Source organism: Nuphar pumila, chromosome 9 (genome assembly GCF_984573655.1).
Source record: "Nuphar pumila chromosome 9, dmNupPumi1.hap1.1, whole genome shotgun sequence".
Lineage (NCBI taxonomy): Eukaryota > Viridiplantae > Streptophyta > Magnoliopsida > Nymphaeales > Nymphaeaceae > Nuphar > Nuphar pumila.
The window spans coordinates 81,998,986-82,019,287 of NC_143257.1; positions in this window are offsets into that span (position 1 = coordinate 81,998,986).

Consider the following 20,302-nt stretch of genomic DNA (forward strand, 5'->3'; position numbering starts at 1 on the left):
TGAAAGGGTAAAAGAATACCTCAAATGATGAGGTTCAGGTTTATCCCTTAATCTGAGTGGGAAAAAGAATACCTCGTAGGACGAGATTCAGGTTTATCCCTTAACCTAAAAGCGGAAAAGAATACCTCGAATAACAAGGTTCATGTTTATCCCTTATCCTAAGAGGGTAAAAGAATACCTCAAATGACGAGGTTTAGGTTTATCCCTTAACCTGAAAGGAAAAAAGAATACCTCGAAGGACGAGGTTCAGGTTTATCCCTTAACCTGAAAAAGGAAAAGAATACCTCGAATGACGAGGTTCAGGTTTATCCCTTAACCTGAAAGGGAAAAAATAGAATTTGAGGAAAATTAATGAAAATAAACTGATAAAAATTTACAAAATCAAGAAAGATTGATGAAAATTGTTTTGCAAAAGAATTCTCATAGGTAGCAATATCACTCTTATGAAGGGTCTCAGGATTATCCCTTGTCCTGAATGGGAACACCTCGAGGAAACGAGGGTCAGGTTTATCCCTTAACCTCAGCGAAAAAAAGAGGAAAGAAATACCTCATTGGAAAGAGGCATCAGGTTTATCCCTTAACCTGAAAGGGTATGAGAATAAAGATTGATAAAATTAAAAATTGATGAAAATTGATAAAATTTGACAAAATTAGTAAAATTGATAGTAAATTAATGAAAATTTAATCAAATTAAAAAATGAATAAAAATGGATGAAACTAATAAAGATAAAAAGATTAACTGAAAATTGATAAGATTTGAGGCAAAAGAGTTTGTTTGATCCTGCCTGCATATGATGAAGGGAAGACAGATGTATATAAAATAAAATGCCTCAGTATTATAAAGAAGAATCTGAGAATTGATAGAAGATCATTGTTTTATTGAGAAGGCTCTTTAAAGAATACAAAGGCTAGAATGAGCACTTTAAGTATAAAATTTCTTCAAGTGGAGAGCATTGATTGGATCTGGCAGTTCCACCCCATCTGCGTTGATCAGACGATATGAATTGTGAGGCAACACTTCCTTAACCACATAAGGGCCTTCCTAATTTGGGTGACCACTTGCCCCGTGGTTGATGCTTGAGATGAGCTGTCGATCTGAGCACTAGATCATTAACTCAAAATCTTCTCTCAATGACGGACTTGGCATAGTGTTGAGCTATCCTTTGATGATAAGCTTGACCATGCTCTACTGCCTTGAGTCTTTTCTCGTCCAACAGGTCAAGTTGCACCAACCTTTGTTGCTGATACTGATCAAGCGGAAGTTCTTTGAGTGACGTAAATTTGAATGCAGGCTTCTAAACGTGGAGAGGTAATACTACCTTGGTTCCATAAACAACTTCTGAAGGAGTAACATTAGTTGGAGTCTGAATGGTGGTTCAGTACGCCCAAAGTGCATCATGCATTTTTTCGTGCCAATCGCGGCCTGTTTCTACAGTTCTTTCCAGAATGCGGATCAAAATCTTGTTGGTGGCCTTTGCCTGACCATTGCCTTGAGGATAATATAGAGCTGAAAAATGATGATGAATCCTAAACTTTGAACAAAAGGTCTTCATCCGCTCATTCTTAAAGTGGTTGCCATTATCTGACATAATATCATGTGGTACGTCGAAACAACAAAGAAGGTTCTTATGAATAAAAGAAACCACATGCCAGCCTTCTACTGTTCACAGAGTGACAACCTCGACCCATTTGGTGAAGTTTTCTATAGCTGCGAGAAAATATCTGTGGCCATTAGAAGCAGAAGGAGTGATCGGGCCGACCACGTCGAAGGCCCACATTGAAAAAGGTCAAGGAGAAACCACATGCTGCAAATATGCAGCTGGCGCATGAAGGGAAGGTGTGTGCATTTGACATTTGATGCACTTCCTCATGAAACGATGGCAGTCTTGCTGCATGGTTTTCCAGTAATATCCTACCCGGATGATCTGCTTGACGAGTGTTTGGTAGCCGATGTGACCAGTACAAATTTTCTCGTGTGCCTCTTGGACAACTTACTTGGTTTCATCTCCGTCTAAGCATCTGGCGTACTCAGAACTGAACCCACGACGGTAGAGAGTATTGGCAATGATGAAATAGCATGCTGACATGCGCTGGATCACACGTTGCTCTTTTCTTGGCATCTCCGGTGAAAATTCACCGGTCTCGATAAAACCTTTGATGTCTTGGTACCTAGGCTTCTCTTTCTGAGTGACTTGGTTTACTTGCTCAGCTGAAATGAAGACAGGTTGACCAAGTCTGCCAATCTCGAAGGAACAACATGATTCACTGTCTTTAAATGATAAAATGGAACCCAAACATGCTAGACCATCTGCTATATGATTGTATTCCCTCCTGACGCGATTGAACTGAAATTCTTTGAAGTTGCCTATGAGAGCTAAGGCAATCTTCTGATAAGGGATCAATTTTGAGTCTTTGACTTGCCATTCAGCATTAACTTGGCAGACTACAAGCAATGAATCACCGAAAGTATGTACTCTCTTGACATTGAAGTCTTGCAAAATCTTGAGGCCTTGTATTAGAGCTTCATACTCAGCCATGTTGTGAGTACATTGAAAGCTGAGCTTAAGGGAATAAGTGATCATCTCCTTTTCGGGAGTGATCAACAAGATCCCAATCCCTATACCAGACATATTCCTGGCTCTATCAAAGAAAAGGGTCCAAACTGCAGATTCCCGAACATTGCAGATTCGATCATCGGGGAAATCGTCTTCCACCTTGATCTCTTCTATCAACGGGAAATCTGCCAGCTGATCTGCGATAGACTGACCTTTGACTGACTGCTGAGATACATACTCTAAGTCGTATTGCATCAGGAGGACTTGTCATTTCGCAATCCATCCAGTAAGAAAAGGCTGCTCAAGGATGTACTTGAGAGGATTGAAGAAAGTCAAAAACAAAATTCTGAACCCATCATACCTACAGGGTGGGGAGAAGAATTTGAAGTTGAAATGGTACCTCACAATGTAAAGATTGAAGAAATTTAAACAGAAGATGAAGGATTAAAATCCATCGCATTATGCATTCATATCGATGTGGTTGAAGTATGAGCTATGGAACTGAGGTCATGTAGGCAATTGCTAGAAAGAGAAACACCTACTCATCAACCAGTTCAAGAAGAAAGGCAAAATCGAAAGGGGCATCTGCCTATAGTTCATGAAAATATTGAAGCATCTGTCAAGTATAATGTAACCGCTCATCTCAAAAAGATACCGACATTATTAAGTGTATATGATGCCCTCATGTTATCTCTTGAGATACGTCAATTGTTAATACAAGCACTTAGTCAACTAGAGTGCTATATGACAGAAATTAAGGAAAATGGTGACGAACCTGTTGGAGAGATATTTGGTTGTTTTGTTTGCTTATCATTTTCTGAAAAAGATTTTCAAAATGTTAAGAAACCCCACAATCGACCTCTATTTGTCATAGGAACAGTTGAATCACATGTTGTGCAGTGAAGTCGATTTTTTTGGAGTAGCAAACCTCTCTATCTCGTTTTGCATGATGTTGTAGCGGTCTCCATCAACGTGGGAGTGCTCCAGCTGAACACATTCTACGATACTTGGGTTTCTTGGTGTTTGCATGCGCACACAAGTGTTCGATCAATCGCTTGAGTGTAGCAGTTTTTGCGGATTTGAAAACCTTATGAATTTTTGGTTTCGTAGCATTATTTAGACCGGATGTACGAAAATATGGATCCTTGATTGAATTTTTAGAATGCTTATCTTGCTTGTTTTGTCACAATCTTGCATGTTTTAGCGTTAAGTTTGTTTACACATATAGCGTAGTATCATGTTAGCTTAGTTAGGTTTTTGATGTGCCTAATTGAATAATTAGCATAATTAATTTTATAATTACATGTCATATAATTTTGAAAACTTTAGTTTATGCCTTGAGAATTGTGGCACACTCAAGTGTTCGGTAAAATGCCTAAGAGTGATAATTCCATATTTGGATGTGGTTTTAAATAAGTTTCAAAACCAATTTTTTTTAAGATGAATTATATGCATTTTAAACTCAGTTTTGAAGTGGTTTAATGCAAGTTTAGTATATGCACTTCATTATGTCATTAATTGCATATTGAATGCCTATGCACGCGTGTGTTTGTGTGATGTCTTCTTTTAAATCGTTGTAATTTTGAAAAGATTTTTAAATGTAAAACATGTGAAAACCAGACATCAAATAATAAAAACGAGTTCTCACTAGTGGATGAGACCGGGTCGAACTCAGGGAACAGGAATATTTTGTATTCAAGCACACAATTCTAAACTATTCTTTATTGCTGAATTATTTGAAATGTAAAATGTACGAGAAATTTAAAAACAACTAACTATTACAACAAATGAATACCCTTCGCAGAGGGCGTAAAGTGCAATATTTACAAACCCAATTAAATTCCTAATTCTAAACTAAAAAGTAAAAAGAAGCTTTATTCTTCGTACTTCGTGTCACGCAATCACTTCCGTTCCATTCCCTTGCAATCCTGCACAATTCAAACGAAACACGAGCAAGCAGTACACAAGAATAAAACTATACTAAACAAAATAGACTAACTAAATACTAAGAATACGAAAGAAATCATTAACGAAATCTAATTGACTAATTACAATTGACAACTAATTCTAATTAAATCTAATAACAACTAACTAATTCCAAAACACTTAACTAACAATTTACTAATAACTACTACTTACTTAGCAAAAGTAACTAAGCTAACAATTACACATTACTTGACTACTTCAAACAAAAATTTTATACTAATCACTAATGATTTAGTAAACTAACAGCTAACTACTCAATTAACTAATATCTAACTAATTTTTTCAATTAACTAACATTACAAGTTTTAGTGAAAACCAGCAGTTAAAAACAGTAGAAATTTTAGTAAAAATCAGTTTTAAAATCAACACAACCGTGAGAATCAATTTTTTTTCTTTAATCAATAGATTGTGAAAATAAAAAAAAACATATTATCGTGAAACTGATTTTTCGCATTTGAATCACAATGCTCAATCTCACACAGGTAAGATTGGTTCTCACAGTGGCTCAGTGAGAGGAATTGTCGGAGAACTGGAAAATGATCGGAAGTTGTGAAGGTGCCGGCAAACAAAGAAATCTGGCAGATCTAGAGATGAGGATTTCATCTAGTAGAAGAATCCGGCAGAGCAAGAAATGAAATCCAGTGGATAGAAAACTTGCGGCCAATGTAAAGGCATTCAAAAAAAATGATTCCAGTAGCTAACAGGGAAGATCTGTAATTTCACAGGGAATTCCGGCAGGATGACAGCGGAAGAAGGATCCACCGGAAGAGGCAATGGCGATTCTAGCAGATCTGGAACTTCTCGGCAGATCTAGAGATGAGTTCTGGCGGCTGAAGACAAGCTCCGGCGGCTGAAGGCTAAAGACAAGTTCTGTCTTTCTGATCTGTAGCAAAGATGCCGAGACTTGTGTTCACGAGTGCTGGATTTCATTCAGCCTCAGTCGCCGGAATGATATCGCCGGAAAACATTGAACATCCGTGAAGTTCAACACTTTCTTTTGTAAATCACGATTAATCTAGAGGAATCACGATTCCTCTGTAAATCATGGCTGAACTCATGATTTCACAGTTTATGCAGGAGATTACTGGAGATTCAATGCTCAAACCAACGCCAAATCGTCGGATAGATTAGGCGATCTATTGCTGGCAAAACATAGATGCCAAAAATCGGGATTCCGGTAGATGGAGTTCCGTTGATCATCAATCAAATGCTCAAATGAAGTTCAAGCTTATCAAAACCAGAATCAATTGGATGTAATCGATCAGATGATCGATTTTTGTTTTTGTTTTTTTTTTTAAATTGCTATCGATCATAAGAAAAAGAAGAAAAACAGTAAATCGAAATCAAGAAAAACAGTAAATCACAATCAAGAAAAATTGGAATCAAATGCAATAGATCAAATGCAATAAAACCTGCAGAAAAAAATATTAAACAATGCAATCTGGAAATTTCTGAATCTACATATAGTAAATCAAAACATGAAATATGAATTCCAAAACATGAGTTCAAATGAAAATTTAGAGAGGAGAAAAGAAGAAGAAGAAGAAGAAGAAGAAGAAGAAGAAGAAGAAGATAAGAAAAACTCACCGGAGGGGTTAGAAGAGAGGTGAAATCCTCTCTCTTGCTTCAGCCTTTGCTGGAATTCTCCACCGGAAAGAAGATGAGAAAAAGAGGAGAAAATAGGGAGAAGGAGAAGAAGAGGTAAGAAGAGGTGGAGAGGAAGGGGAAGAAGAGAGGGCTTGGGCAAAAGAGAGAAGACAAGCCTCTCTTCCCCCTACGTATGATATTTATAATTTTGAACTTTTCTCCATAAGTCCCTCTTCTTTGTAAAATTGCATTTCAAAAACCTCTCTTCAAAAAGTTATTTACAAAACAACTCAAAATGACTATGTTTTAGAAAATACAAAACTAAGTCTATTTTAACTCTAATTTTTTATAATTTTCAAAAACTAAACTACTACAATTATGTCAAATACTAAAATAGGCATTAAAATGTAGAATAAAACTATTTTTCATGCATTTTCTATTTTTAAATCATTTTAGCACATTTACTCGAAACTAACATAAAATTGGGTTTTTAAATCATTTTCTCATGAAATCATGCATATTTTTATATGAAAAATCCCTAAAATATATGCATGATCAAATACCCCCATGCTTATGTTTTGCTAGTCCTCGAGCAAACTAGAAAAATGCACGAAATCAAACTATCACCTAACTCACTTTCGTAGGAATCACGGTTGCATTTAGCTCATGCAAAAAGCCCTTTCAACCCCTGGGTTACCCCAGTGGACGAGTAAGGTCTCGTGAGGGTTTGCAGTGATGCTACCTACAAAATCTCTGTCATGTATGCATAATATTACACATCCTCACAATCAGTAGATAATCAAAGACTTTGTTTTCACAAATATTTCCTATTATTTCAAAATCGAAATATAATTAGTCTTTTATGCACCACCACAGAAAAAGAATTTCTTTCACTTTTCTAAATATCACAATTATTTATGTTTTATTCTTAGAAAATCCAATAAAAACATATTATTATTTACTTATCCTCACTCATATGTTTTCTGCACAGGTTTTCTCAATCGCACTTCTAAGCACTGAACTTTTCTTTCTTTTTAAGCTCTTTTCTTTCTTTTTTTTCTTTTCACGCTTTTTCTTTTTGCGCATTCATTCTTCTCTTATAGCTTGCGTGTGGTCTGCTTTTATGCCTTGTGCAATCTTAATATCTTTTATACTTTTTCAATACATACCAAAAGATATCAACTAAGACATAAAAGTGACTTCCTTCATTCACCTTTATAACATGAGAGTCAAATATTTCAACTTGTATCTGTTCTCAGTTACTTAGGATCATGAAGTTTTCCACTCTCCTTTTCGAAATGGAATTAAAAGTTTCAACTTACATCTAAGTTCCATCTACTAAAGATTGTGGAATTATCCAAACAACCTAACGCATGCTATATTTTTTTTCTTTTGAGCTCATTTTTACGCTTTTTGTTCATTTGCTTAGTTTTTCAAAAATAGAACTGTGCATATTCATATTTATGATTCAAAATAAATTCTAACATGTATCTATCATCATTTCTTTGAAATCCACATAAACAACCATAATTTTTAGATCTATGTCAGAAATTTTTTTTCATGGGGCTTAAAAATCCTCTAAAAACATCAGATTTGAAATAGCATTCATATAAGTTCAAACTCTTTCTTTAAAAACCTATTTTTCATGAGAGATATGTAAACATGTGCAAGAACGTAAACAAAAATATCAAGGTGTGCAAACTACACCCTCCCCCATGCTTATATGACACTGTCCCAGTGGCACTCCCCCATGCTTATATGAAACTAAGTGAATGCACATGGGAGAAATAAATGAGGGAAAAGAGTAGAATGACCTGACATGAATTAAAAATACACGTTCTATGAATGTAATAAATGCAATGTATACATGACAAAACATGAAACTCATACAAAAAGATAGAAAACGAAAAATAAAACCAAATGAAATCTACAAATCCTAACAACAAAATGTAATACTGTACAAAATATGGGTTGCCTCCCATAAAGCGCTAAGTTTCACGTCCCCAGCCAGACGGATCCCTGGAAAACCCTTCATCGTCCATGAGATCAATGGACATGAAGTGAGACTCAACCGGGATCTATGTAGAAAATAGTGTCATCTGTGACACTACGCACTGTGTTTCCATCTCGTCTACCTCTAACTGTAAGATCATAACTCTCTCGACGTGAAGAACAAAGATTAGTCTCATCTGAGAGACTGGTCAAGAAATGAAAGTCCAGGACCGACCGACTATCAATGAATGCAACTTCAAACAAGTGGTGAATATGATCAGGCTTGACTTGGTCAAGCACCTTCTGCATCTGTACCTCTTGCTTACTAAAAACAATCGGTGATCCTAAAGGCTGAGAAAATGGGGCTCTATATGATGATAATGCATGCTGTGAGTCTGGCCCCTTCTGCTGAGGTATCATGGAGATCGACTCGTCAGTAGAAATGATATGGGGTTCATGAGTCGATTCCTGAGTGGGGTGACACGCCTTCCCATACTGAAGGGATGTAACAGATTCAACTTGCTTATGATGTGAATCAGTGGGTTGCAAGTCAAATGACATGGAATCCTCTCCCTTTGAGACAACAGACTGACTATGAAGGTTCCCCTGACTTTGCCTAGTGAAAGTCTCAACCAACTGTCCCATTTGAGTCTCTAGCTTGGCTATTGACTGCGTATGGGAGCTCAAAAGTTGTAATATCCTATCTTGGAAGGATTGACTAAATGAAGGCTTATGAGGATGGGGTTGAGTATAAGCATGTTGGGCTGAGGGATGAACCTGTGAAAAAATGGAATGCGAGTAACCTTGTGAAGGGTTACTGGTTCTATACTGTGTCTGGGAGGGCTGATGGGATGAGGAAATAAATTGGTTTCGCCAACCTGGGTTATATGAGGATGTAAATGAATCGGGCATGGGTTTAGCGAAACCTTGGGCAGCATTCACCTGCTCCTGAACGAATTCAGGATATAATGGCGCTGCCGGACAATCTGAAACACAGTGTGCAGGGCTAGCACATAGCTCGCACACTCTTTCTACTGGACTTCTCGAAGAATTGGCTAGGAATTGATCTAACTTCCTAGTCAACTGGTCAATCTTGGTACGCAATTCTAACTCGGACCCAACTTCGGAAATCCCAACTTTCCTAGGACCACTAGACAGATATGTAGTCCTATCGAGCCGTGAAGATAAGGTATGATGCATCGTGTTTTCACTGAGGGTCTCGAATAGAGACCACGCCTCGTCCTCACTCTTGAGCATAAAAGTGCCCCCACAAGACGAATCAACCATTTGACGATGCTTCTCAGTAAGCCCGTCATAAAAATACTGCACCAACTGCCAATGAGGCACCTGGTGATGGGGACACTTGCGGAGAAGATCTTTCAATTTCTCCCAAGACTCGTGAAATTGTTCTCCCTCAATTTGAGAAAAACTGGTTATAGCTTTACGAAACTTATTCGTTTTACCAATTGGAAAGTATTTTTTTAAAAATTCTCTTTGCATTCCTTCCCAAGTAGTAATACGAACCGTCTCAAGAGATTTTAGCCAGTGCTTGGCTTTATCTTTGAGAGAGAACGGAAACAAAGTTAACCTCATAGCGTCGTCTCCAAAATTATTGATTTGCACGGTTGAGCAAATCTCAAGGAATTCGTCGAGATGACGATATGGGTCCTCATTGCTAAGGCCATAAAACGAAGGTAACATTTGAATCACACTGGCCTTAATCTCAAAATGGCTCGCTCCTACATCAGGTCTCGTGATGCAGGAGGCGGGAGTATACGTATTTGGCATGAAGTACTCCCTCAAAGGATGGATCAATTGATGATCGTTAGCCATTGCGTACACCTTGGAGTAGACCGGTGTAGCACACGTCCTAACTTTGGGTTTTCTGCCTAACTAACGCACTAAGCGGCCAAACCACGCAAACCACAAAGCGAGTGAACTAAAAACAACAAAAACTAAACAAACACCACGCAGTTACACATAACAGAGATTAAGCAAAGAAATATGAAATCTATGTGTACGGTACCAATCGTACACAGTCACCTCTAAGGGGGTCCTAGTAGGTGGGCTGTGCAGAAAAGTAAGCTCTTCTCTAAGATATGCACATACGTGGTTCTCAACCTAAATGCAACACAAACACTAGGCAATAAAGTGAATACTAAAATTACGCCGTTCCCCGGCAACGGCGCCAAAAATTTCATGTCTTCTTTTAAATCGTTGTAATTTTGAAAAGATTTTTAAATGTAAAACATGTGAAAACCAGACATCAAATAATAAAAACCGGTTCTCACTAGTGGATGAGACCGGGTCGAACTCAGGGAACATGAATATTTTGTATTCAAGCACACAATTCTAAACTATTCTTTATTGCCGAATTATTTGAAATGTAAAATGTACGAGAAAATTAAAAACAACTAACTATTACAACAAATGAATACCCTTCGCAGAGGGCGTAAAGTGCAATATTTACAAACCCAATTAAATTCCTAATTCTAAACTAAAAAGTAAAAAGAAGCTTTATTCTTCGTACTTCGTGTCACGCAATCACTTCCGTTCCATTCCCTTGCAATCCTGCACAATTCAAACGAAACACGAGCAGTACACAAGAATAAAACTATACTAAACAAAATAGACTAACTAAATACTAAGAATACGAAAGAAATCATTAATGAAATCTAATTGACTAATTACAATTGACAACTAATTCTAATTAAATCTAATAACAACTAACTAATTCCAAAACACTTAACTAACAATTTACTAATAACTACTACTTACTTAGCAAAAGTAACTAAGCTAACAATTACACATTACTTGACTACTTCAAACAAAAATTTTATACTAATCACTAATGATTTAGTAAACTAACAGCTAACTACTCAATTAACTAATATCTAACTAATTTTTTCAATTAACTAACATTACAAGTTTTAGTGAAAACCAACAGTTAAAAACAGTAGAAATTTTAGTAAAAATCAGTTTTAAAATCAACACAACCGTGAGAATCAGTTTTTTTTTTCTTTAATCAATAGATTGTGAAAATAAAAAAAAACATATTATCGTGAAACTGATTTTTCGCATTTGAATCACAATGCTCAATCTCACACAGGTAAGATTGGTTCTCACAGTGGCTCAGTGAGAGGAATTGCCGGAGAACTGGAAAATGATCGGAAGTTGTGAAGGTGCCGGCAAACAAAGAAATCTGGCAGATCTAGAGATGAGGATTTCATCTAGTAGAAGAATCCGGCAGAGCAAGAAATGAAATCCAGTGGATAGAAAACTTGCGGCCAATGTAAAGGCATTCAAAAAAAATGATTCCAGCAGCTAACAGGGAAGATCTGTAATTTCACAGGGAATTCCGGCAGGATGACAGCGGAAGAAGGATCCACCGGAAGAGGCAATGGCGATTCTAGCAGATCTGGAACTTCTCGGCAGATCTAGAGATGAGTTCTGGCGGCTGAAGACAAGCTCCGGCGGCTGAAGGTAAGCTCCGGCGGCTGAAGGCTAAAGACAAGTTCTGTCTTTCTGATCTGTAGCAAAGATGCCGAGACTTGTGTTCACGAGTGCTGGATTTCATTCAGCCTCAGTTGCCGGAATGATATCGCCGGAAAACATTGAACATCCGTGAAGTTCAACACTTTCTTTTGTAAATCACGATTAATCTAGAGGAATCACGATTCCTCTGTAAATCATGGTTGAACTCATGATTTCACAGTTTATGCAGGAGATTACTGGATATTCAATGCTCAAACCAACGCCAAATCGTCGGATAGATTAGGCGATCTATTGCTGGCAAAACATAGATGCCAAAAATCGGGATTCCGGTAGATGGAGTTCCGTTGATCATCAATCAAATGCTCAAATGAAGTTCAAGCTTATCAAAACCAGAATCAATTGGATGTAATCGATCAGATGATCGATTTTTGTTTTTGTTTTTGTTTTTTTAAATTGCTATCGATCATAAGAAAAAGAAGAAAAACAGTAAATCGAAATCAAGAAAAACAGTAAATCACAATCAAGAAAAATTGGAATCAAATGCAATAGATCAAATGCAATAAAATCTGCAGAAAAAAATATTAAACAATGCAATCTGGAAATTTCTGAATCTACATACAGTAAATCAAAACATGAAATATGAATTCAAAACATGAGTTCAAATGAAAATTTAGAGAGGAGAAAAGATGAAGAAGAAGAAGAAGAAGAAGAAGAAGAAGAAGAAGAAGATAAGAAAAACTCACTGGAGGGGTTAGAAGGGAGGTGGAATCCTCTCTCTTGCTTTAGCCTTTGTTGGAATTCTCCACCGAAAAGAAGATGAGAAAAATAGGGGAAAATAGGGAAAAGGAGAAGAAGAGGTAAGAAGAGGTGGAGAGGAAGGGGAAGAAGAGAGGGCTTGGGCAAAAGAGAGAAGACAAGCCTCTCTTCCCCCTACGTATGATATTTATAATTTTGAACTTTTCTCCATAAGTCCCTCTTCTTTGTAAAATTGCATTTCAAAAACCTCTCTTCAAAAAGTTATTTACAAAACAACTCAAAATGACTATGTTTTAGAAAATACAAAACTAAGTTTATTTTAACTCTAATTTTTTATGATTTTCAAAAACTAAACTACTACAATTATGTCAAATACTAAAATAGGCATTAAAATGTAGAATAAAACTATTTTTCATGCATTTTCTATTTTTAAATCATTTTAGCACATTTACTCGAAACTAACATAAAATTGGGTTTTTAAATAATTTTCTCATGAAATCATGCATATTTTTATATGAAAAATCCCTAAAATATATGCATGATCATTGTGCATAGTTACGAAGATTGACATGCATATCGTATTTGTAAAATGGAATAGTGTAAACACCCCAAATTTTCATTCACCTCCCACAACACTTCCAATCAGTCATCGCGACCTATTCTCTGAGATCTTCAGGGAGCAACTGAGTCAATTCCTGAGCCTAGACCATGCAGAAGTCCAAATTTTGTTTACAATTCTCAAAATTTCCACATTTTGGCTCAAAATCTTCACTTTCAGTCGCAGATTTCCAAAGTCTTACTCATATCAGAAGACTGGAATCTCCAATTCCTTGTTCAGAATTGAATTCCCCTAAACATGTCATTGCATGTCATCACACAGCATTTCATATCACTTCACTGCACAACATGTCATTTCGAGGTTCAGAACTCTCAATTTTAAGATTTTTAATCCAGATTCAAATTTTAAACTCTTGTGAAATCAATTTCCAATCCCTGGGTCTTCAAAATTGCCATCTTTTCATCATTTTAACCCCCAGGACTCTGAATTTCAAAATGTTTTCTCAAGAAAACAATCTGGATGCTTTTTGATTTTCAAATTTTGTAAACTGAATCGGTTCTGCCTAAAGAAGGGGATGAGACTCTGAACTTAGAATTTCCATTCCAAATTTACAAAAAGACTTTGAATTTTTACAAAATCTCTTCATTTTAACCTTTTATCAGCAATTTCAAAATCATTTTTTTATAAATATGCCCTGAGGAGCCACCCTCTTTCAAGATTTTTATAATGAGGTCAAGTGTTGTTTTATAATTGCTAGTTAGTTTAGAGTTTTAGAAAAAAAAATCCAAAAAGAAGCCTCAAATTCTACTTTTTGCCTTTCAATCTCGAATTTCAATAAAGGGCTGGATGTGGGCCCACCAAGAGGTGGTGCCACATCTAGAATTTACTTTTATTTTTTTTTTGTTCTGTTTTATTCAAAATAACATGGGGCCGACCCTGAGGTGGTGCCACATGGATTCTCCTTCACATCTAGGTTTTCTACTTTAGTTTTTCGAAAAAGCCTAAAAAGGAGAAGCTTCCTCACTCTGAGGTGGCGCCACCCTAAGGCACCTTCAAAATTTTTTAATTTTATGGGGCCCACCCAGAGGTGGCGCCACCTTAGATCTTCTTTAAAGTTAGGTTTTTGTTATCATCACAAAATTTTTCCTCCCTCCCTCTGCAAGAGTGAGAAGAAACGATTATGCGAGTCAAACTCGACCAAAGTTTTGAAAATGGTTTTAAAAAATACTCGCCTCCGTTTTGAAAATTTGCGAAAAAATTTCGTGGAATGGGATCCGCCTGTCGGTACGAGGTTCAACCGTTCTTGGCGCCTTTACCAGAGGTAATTGAACCAAGGATCAAATGTGCGCTTTGACTAAGTTAAATTATCTAAATTATGCTCTATTTTCCTAGAATGCATAGAGAATCAGACTTGTGCTATGAAATTTTGAAAAAATGCAAGTTTTGAAAGGATGATGTTTGCTTGAAAAGTTGAAATATGCTTGGAAAATGCTTGAGAAATACTTGAAAAAATCATTGAATTTTATTGGAAATCAGAAATTGGATTGGAAAATGAATTCTCAAGAAAACTTGAATCTTGGAAAAATCGATTTTTTTGAGATTTGGAATTGTTTTTTCTAAGAAAACCGATTTCTAAATAGGATTTGAGAATTCTAGGGAAATCAATTTCAGAAATAATTCAAAGTTTTTGAGAAAATCTATTTTGGGATTTGGAAATGAAATTGAGAATATGAAAACCTTGGGAAATCATGATTTTGAACTTGGGAAATACTTTGAAATCTCATTTGAAAATTCAGAGTTCTGAGAAAATCAAATCCTGAGAAAGACGTGGAAAATCTTGAGAAAATCGATTTCTCTGAAATAAAATTGGAAAATGAGTTTGAAAATGATGCAAATTGAATGATATGAATGAATGAATATGAATTTGAAAGGGAATTTCAATTAAAGAATTGAGAAAACCTTTTTGAGTTTTGAGAAATGCAGTGCATTTTTGAAGTTAGCCTAAGAGTGTAGGCTGAATGTGGCTAATACAAAGATCATAAATCTTGGTTTTCTTCGTATTCTGACTATGACCATAAATACAAATCCCACCAAGTTTAGAAACTCTATAAGAGCTTGTGCACGTGCCATTCGTGTTAACCATAGTAAATTTTGGAAAAATGTGCATGAATGATGCATTCAGATATTGAAATTTTGCTGAAATTAAACTATATGCAATGGAGTCCTATTCTAAGCAGAAAAGTAACTCTTATTCCAAATTATTACATTTGATGTTACATTGAATTGAAATAAAAAAATAAAAGCTAAGTCTTCTCCTTGAATATTCCTGCAAAACTAGAAAACATGTTAGCACAAAAATGTAGGTTTTTCTGAATTTATCCGAAAACATTGGAAATTATCGGATATTATTCAGATATAAACCCAAATTCATGAACCTTTTGATATAAACATGAGAAATAATGAATAAATTTTGAAAATAAGCTTGGAAATTTGAAATTTGGGTCAAAATAACCAAAATGCCCTGATGACCTTGAAATCAGGGTTTTCTGAAAGAATTTTTGTAAATTTTGGAATTTTGAAAATCAAATGAAATAAATCAAACATAATAAGATGAAATATGATGATATGCATGAAAATTTATGGAATTAGAAATTGGAATATTGTATTTTAGGTCAAAATGACCAAAATGCCCCTGATAACAAGACTATGGCCTTGAAACAAGGGTTTTCTGAAATAAATTTTGTAAAAATGGAAAATTAAAATGCAAATGAGATTAAAATTAACCCTAATATGATATGACATGCTTATTTACATGAATGAAACCTTAAAATGGCGAAAATATCATAAAATATCAAATTTAACTTGATTTTTGCTTGATTTTCGCTTCTAAATTCAAAAATAAACTAACATACAAAGCAAATGAACTTAGAATTGAGTCAAATTTGGAATAGACACCAAAACTAACCATAAAAACAGAATGGAGCTCGAAAATATAATTTTTTTGTATTTTCTTAATATGAAAAATAGCTAAAATCCTAAGAAAATCAAAATTTTGCCTAAAATTCTGATTCTAAATGGAATTTCGAATATCAAACTTCCATAAAAATCTCCCAAATTTTATGGGGTGATATAGTACAGTTAGGCAAAGATTTTTTCCTTTTACACATTCTGGTTTTGATCTATGGTCGGAGCTGTACAGCTCCAGAAAGTCAGATCGGAATCCGGCGACTCTAGGATTTAGGTCAAACAGATAGGTTTCTGAAGAAAATGTGGGAAAAATAATAGACAAATGAAAAAAAAGATGAAATTATGGTATAATATCCTTGACAAACATATAAAATTTTTATCTTTTTACAGTATTGAAATTCGAGTTACGGTTTGGAAAAGGGAACACTATTAGACAAAAAAGATAAATCCGGGAAAAATACGGGAATAATCCAAAAATTCCCAAATTTTGGGAAATGACAGAAAAATGGGTTAGAAACAACTTTTGTGTTGAAAGTTTTCACATTTGAGCTACAAATTGAGTGGTCACAACACATTAGGGTTTGTCTATACCCTGACAAAGAAAAATCGAGATTTTCCCAAGGGTCTAGGAAAATCGATTTTTGATAGAGATCGAATCTGCTTGTAAAGGACTCAAAATTTCCAGATACTTATTATATTCCACCGTGAATCCACTGTGATTTTTAGGGAAAGATTCAGATCTCCCACAAGGGTGATTCTAGAGGTTCTTGTTTGCTAAAACAGGAACTGGAAGTTCTGAAAATGTAAAATCTCAGTTTGGGATTTGATTTATTAAAGAGGGTAGGAAAAACCAAATAGAATCAAAATTTTGGCAAAGAAACAAAGACATGTAGACCTAATTACTCTAAAATTTACAGAATTTATTGGTGCAAAAATTCACATAAAATAACACATGGACTTTGCACAAAACTGAAATTCTGTGGATTCTAAATTAACTACTAATAAAACTATATGAAATGAACAAAAATGCATAATGAAATTGAACTAAATGCAATTTTTAAATATGGAATTATATAGAACATGAAAATGAAATCAAAATCATCATGAGGGGCGCATGACCTATTTTGATATTGGCTCTCAAAACGAGAGATTCAATCCAATAAATAGATGAATCTTATCATTTACTTAGCCTAATTATGTAAGATGAAACTCTTATCATATTCTTCAATTTAAGAACTATGAGAAAAACATTCATACAACTGCCAATTTAATCTTTGATTTGATTCCATAGCATCCATTAAAAAAAATAAAACCTAAAGACCTCAAGTCAATGGGCGACAAAGATGAATTTTATAGGAGCTTTATTAAAAGTGAAAATGCATGAAATAAGGGGACGATGGGCTCACCTTGGATTCACCCTTGTGCCGGTGGTAATGATTGTAGTGAAGGTTGTTGGAAGCTTCAAAGGTGGTTGCTGCTATGCTGCCAAGAGGTTGGTGTTGTGAGGTGGCTTGTTTGAGTTGCTGGCAAGAAGTTCCTTCAAGGTAGATAGATCGGCTGGAGGGATGCTGTGGCTGCAACTGAATGGAGGTCCAGCTAGAGGTGGCACCTTGCTGCAAAAAAGGTGCCGACTGGAGGTGTTGGAGATGGCTTTAACGTGAAGCAGTTGCAGCAAGGTTGGAGCTGGAGGAGGTGAAGCCGATTGTGGTTGCCGGAAGGCTGAAGGTAGGCACCGACAATGGAGATGCTCTTGCTGGTGGCTGCAATGAAGGGCGTCAGCTGCAAGGAGGAGCTTGCTGGAAATGATGGCTGAAGGAAGAGGTGTTTCAATGAATGGGAGTGCTATCAAGGCTGGATCAAGGAGCTGTTGTCGAAGATGGTGGTGTCACTCAAGATGGGTAAACCGGTGTTATCAAGAGAACAAGAGAGTGAGGACTTAGGGGCTGAATGGGAGAGAGATGAGAGAGAGAAGTTGCAAGGGCTGGCGTGAATTCCTTGTGGAATAGAAAGAAATCCAAGGCTTTAAGGTGGCTGGACCAAGGAAAGAGGAAAGAAAAAAAGAAGGGAAAAGAAGAAGGAAAGAAAGAGAAGGAAAGAAAGGAAAGAGGAAGGGAAAAGGAAAAGGAAAGAAAGAAGGAAGAAAGAAGAGGGAAAGAAGAAGGAGGGGATGTCGACCAAGGGGGAGAAGAAGGAAAGGAGGAAGGAGAGAAGAAAAAGAAAGAAAGAAAGAAAAGAAGAAAGGAAGAAAAGAAAGAAAGAAGAAAAAGAAGAAAGAAGGAAGGAAAGAAAAGAAAGAAGAAAAAGGAAAGGAGAAGAAGAAAGAAAGAAAATGGAGAGGAAGAGAGGGGCTAGGGGGGTCGCCCCTCTTGTGGGTCCCACCTTAGGTAAAAAAAAAATAAAGAAAATAAAGAAAAGGTAATTTTTTTTCTTTTTATATATATAAATTAAAACAAAAAATGCAAATGGATAGGTCATCTCAAAGCGGGTCCAAATTCCATTTTTGAAATTCATTTTGACGATTAAAGGGGTAAAATAGTCTTTTTAGAAAATTTCCAAATGAAACAAGTTATTTTTGGCAGTTTTTGAAACAAGCTCAGATTTTGAAGTTCAATACCCCATTGCGAAGCAAATCCAGTATAAAATTTGAAAATTTGAGTTTGAAATAAATCCAGATTGTTTTTCTCGAGAAAATACTTTCAAATTTAGAATCCCGAGGGTAAAAATGTCAATTTTGGAAACCCGGGGTTTGAAATTGATTTCTGAAAACTTTTAAAACTCGATCTGTATTGAAATTTATAAAACTGGAGTTTTGGACTTCGAAAATGAAATGAAATGTGATGAAATGTTATGAAATGCTGAGAAATGATATGAAATGATGAGAAATGACATGAAATGCTATGCGAAATGCAGACTCTGAATGAAGAATTTTGGATTTTAAACCCCGATTGGCAGTTGTATTAGTTCAAAAAGTGTTAAAATTGACAAAATTTGCAAAATGGTTCAAGAAATGGTTTTCAAGCCCTACCGAGCTAGAGTGACACTCAAAATCGGAGTTTGAGCTGAAATGAACTGGATTGAGCTGGGTTTTAGAGTTTTAGAACTCAACTGAACTGACCAGACACTGACTCAATTGACCTTTCCGACTAAATTTTTAAGAAAAGCTGCAATTTTTAGAGAAATGGTGCGGAATGGTCACTAGATTGAAGTGAATTACAGACCAGAGCTGGGTTTGAGCTAGAACAAAAGTCAATAATACTGACATGAACTAAAATCGAAGCTTGAACACTAGCTCAATTGACTGAACTCAGCTTAATTTCAGCTGAAAGAGCTGAAACAGACTAAAATGGGCTCCTGGACACTTGAAAATGGTTTTGAACTGAAACTGGAGCACTTGAACTCTTGGTGAGCTCAAGTTAGACTCTGGAAAATATGATTGACTGTGAATGACTGACTCAGAGACAATTGGCTTGGATTTGAGTGAGAAATGAGCTCATTTCTAAAGAAATGATCCCATTTTGGCAGGAATGGTTAGAAATGGAAATTGTTTGTTCATTGTCAGCTCAGATGAGCTTGAAATGACTGATATTCTAACTGTTCTGAACTGACCAATGAGATTGGTTGACTTCGACTGACTGAAGTTTGGGATGACCTAGGGGTAAAATGGTAATTTTTCTAATAAAAATGGGTAAAGTGGTGATTTTCTGAGACAGACTCGGGGTTTGACTCCTACACTGACCTAACAGGGTTGGCACTGCACGAAGAGGGTTGTTTGAAATGGGCGTGGAAAATTTGGGGTGTTTACAGATGCCCCTCTTTGCTACTAAGCTGGCTTGAGGATGAGCTTAGTAGCAAAGAAAAACACACCAAATTTGGGCTATAAAAAAATGCCCCAGTTAGAAGGATTTGACTGGATATGAAGAAATTAGCCCCGATGAAAATGGTAGATATGAAATGGAGAATGAAGAAGAGAAATTCGCTTCAAAACAAGAAGTTTTACTTGATCTAACAAAAAGGGACCCGATCGGGTACCAAAAAGAAGTTTTACTTGATCTTTTGCAGGTTCTAAAGAAGAAGAACAAATGTATATTAGATAGTGGATGTTCAAAGCATATGACAGGACATCCGGATCGTTTTGTTGTTCTTCATCATAAAGAAGGAAGAACCGTCACCTTTGGAGATAACAACAAAGGATTAATAATTGGGATTGTCAACATTGGTAACATTGATAAACCCTTTATTAACGACGTTCTCCTTGTTAAAGGTTTAAAACATAACCTCTTAAGTATCAGTCAAATGTGTGACACAGGTTATAATGTTAGCTTCAAACATGATGCATGCCTCATTGCAGACACCAACAAAAATATTATTTTAAAAGGTATAAGAAAAACTAATATATATGAATTAT